Genomic DNA, 3589 nt, shown 5'->3' on the forward strand with positions numbered 1-3589 from the left:
AATACTAAAGCATGAACATATTTGCAGAGGCAACTAAAATCCACAAAAATATCACAAAGGTCAAAGAGTGCTTCTGTTGCAATAAAACCCAATAAAATTCATTTTTAAAATACCAAAATGATTTCAAAAAAAATATCTCCACTTTTCTACTGTAGGGAATAATTTTACCCTATTTTCAATATATTTTATTTTTGGAGAAAAAATAATTTGAATAAAAACCAAATAACTCCAAATTGAAAGTGGGTTTCAAATTAACTTCAAAGGGACTTTCAATTTGATTCTATGAAACTTCCAACTCTCTTTCTTAGTATTTGAAGAAGTCATTTTATCTTCTCTCATGAAACTCATTGAGTTGCATAAAGTTTTTGAATTTGAAATATTTCCAAATGGAATTCAAATCTTTTGAAAACCCATTTCATTTATTTAAATGGAAGAAGTTATATCATCTTCACTCTAGGGTTTTGTGATGAAATGAATTTGAATTCATGGAGATCATAAATGCAAGGTGAAAGTTTGGGAAAGTCATTTCGTTCCCTCTCATTCAACTTTCAAAAAGTTTCAAATTTCACTCAATTTCACACAAGAAATCACACCATAATCAAACAAACAATCAAAACTATTTATTTAATATAACATTCAAAAATTTAGAATTTCGGGATGTTACAAACCTACCACACTTAAAATGAATCTCGTCCTCGAGATTCGAAGAGGCTACCAAGAAAGGTTAGGGTTTGGGGGTCTTCTAGAAAATCCATCGACCAGAGAGGTCTGGGGTGCTACCACACTTAAGAGCAAGGTTGTGGTTCCGACAAAATTCATGTACTCCATCCTTTGGGTTGACGGCGCCGGTCTTCTCATATTTTTGTGATAATTCCTACACCAGGGCTCTTCCGGTAGGGGCATAACCTTTTCCTCAAACACGTGTCCTTTCATCCTGGTGAGGTTCTTCCGAGACTGGGTCTTCTTAGCTGACTGGTCAGTCGCCAATGCTAAATAACTATCAGAACCTCTTGGTGGTCAACCATTAATGGTTTTCCTTCAGAAAATGGGTCTGGGCTAAATCTCACCGTATAACCTATGACTGGCAACAACTGCCTGGTACCAGGGTTTCTTAACTTGCCATTCTATGGTTTAAACAAGGTATATGGATACGGGTTGGTGATGGTATATCGAGACGGATCGGTGGCGGATAAGCGGTGGTGGTAGATGGCAGGAGCGATGATGATGGTGCGGCGACGACGTGACAATTTATGACCAGAACTGGAAACTCTACAAGACTAGACTCTAAGACCAGCAACTAGACACGACAATGCAACTACAAATTCAACAAAGCAAAATACTAAAAAAGACTATGTAAAGGCTCAGACTGGTTCGGATATGATGAACTAACCCTAAATTTTTTTGGCTTTTTCATGGACTGTAAGTATGAAGAACAGACTCGATCTAAACTAGGAAATAACTGTAAAATCTCACCGAGCAACCCGGAAATCTGGTACCACCTGATAGAGGCAAAGGTGTCCCGATGTTTTGATGAGATGGTGGCTATCGTTTTCTGTGGGAGTCAACCTTGATGATCCGACTACGAACGTGCGAGACGTCGCGCCTTAGCAATCGCTAAACCAAATTCCAAGGAGTTATTAACCACGCTGGAGCACGATCAACCTGACCACGATGGTCTATTTCCTGCGAGCAAACGACGAACAAGCAAGAAACTGAGATTGCAATCTAGATATTGCGAATATAATATGAAAACTTTATTGATCAAGGTGGGGTTATGTGACGTCTTGGTCTGGTCGTTGAACACAAACGAAGTACGCGAAGTTGCAGCAATGGTGAACTTTTAATCTAAACAAAAACCAAAGTCTAAACGATGCCCGAAGGGCTGTATATATGGAGGAGAGAGGGGGGGATTTCGTGTCCCTTGGAAGAGGGGTCCGAAACCAACCCTAACTCTTGTTTCCCCACACATACGGACTCTAAAAACTGCCTATAATCAAGTATTTCGAAATTACATGGGCCTGTCCCAAAAATAAGGTGACGCAGCACCTAGAATAGCCTCTGGACGAAATTTATGAAGTGGCATCTTGTATATTTCGTCCAAGGCTTCATGCACTCATGACGGTGGCTTCAAAGTCCTGGAATCATCACTTGTAACTTTGTTCTTGTTCCCCTTGCGCATGCCATCATCTCCATGCTTGAACTTGCTCCAAGGTTCATCTTTCTTGTCCAAGCTAGCAAGGCCCTTCTTTTGTAAGCAAAACAAATGTATCCATTTTAGGTAGCATCATATTCTCATGAACATTAGAATCGTTACCAAGAAACGAAAGTACCTGATAATTCAATTGGCGTGCACGAACTCTAGTAATTGGTCCAGTATGTATAGCAGTAGGGGTTGTGGGTGTAACAATGGTATTGATGTCCTCATCAGTTGATGAAGATAATAACGCTCTCGAAAACTTTGATAAACTATTCGTCACTCCGAGAAAAACTATATAGTCAAACATAGCATTCATATAAGCAAACATACAAGCAAGCAATTCTAACACTCATAATAAAATCAACAAATAAAATGCAAATCAACAAGGGACACCAAATAAAAACCAAGAAAAACTACACAACAAAACTACTAAAGAAAACTCTAAGACATAACACAAAATAGTTCTGTGATAATTAAAAAACTTAACAACAATTAAAACACCAAACTAATAAATTAACAGAAAATGAAGTGTAAAATAACTAATTTAACAGAAAGTATTTTTCATAAACTTTTAGTAGAAAAAAGAAAAAATAAAAAGATTTTATAAAACTTTAACTATGTCCTATAAAAGTTTTCATACAAAACTAACAAAAATACATTTTTAAAATAAGAATAAAATTGTCTACTGTCAAATAACAGAAACAAAACTAAATTTGTCAAAAGTGACAAAAAGGAATAATTTAAAAACAATTAAAACTATAAAGAAGTGCACAAATAAAACTAGAACTAAAACATTACTGTTTTTTCTAAAATCCTAAATTAAAATTTTCTAAAATTTCCCAAATCAAACCTACTGCTAGACAAAACCATAAGTGACCAGGAAAAAAAAGAATCAATCAAAAATATGCTCTAGAACTCAAACTAGAGCCAAAATAGTGTTTGAAGCATATTCATGCAAATTCAAATTAAAACTACTCAAATTTGAAATCCAAGTGCACTAACAGAATCTTAAAGAAATTTTGAATCTAATGGAAAAAGAATCACTCAATTTGGATCTAAAACATAAAAGATATGGAATATCTAAGATTGAAACTTTTCTGTTTTAAAAAACAGAAACTAAAATAACAAAAAAAAACATATCGGGGGCTAGCTAAGTGGCCTACTACTATGGGGCCAAAGTGGTGTCGATCCGTAACTAGATGGAGCTCGCCGAAAACTAACTAAACCACATACGTATGAAAATAAAAGAAACCGGTCGGCTAAACCGATCCGGACTAAACCGTAAAAACCGCAAATAAAACCTATCTAAAAGAAATAAACCTAATGATACTACAATTATTCTAAAGCGTAGATCAAAGATCTAACAGACGTGAGAGAGTCGGTGGCTTACAG

This window comes from Triticum aestivum, chromosome 3A (assembly GCF_018294505.1).
Source record: "Triticum aestivum cultivar Chinese Spring chromosome 3A, IWGSC CS RefSeq v2.1, whole genome shotgun sequence".
NCBI classification, from domain to species: domain Eukaryota; kingdom Viridiplantae; phylum Streptophyta; class Magnoliopsida; order Poales; family Poaceae; genus Triticum; species Triticum aestivum.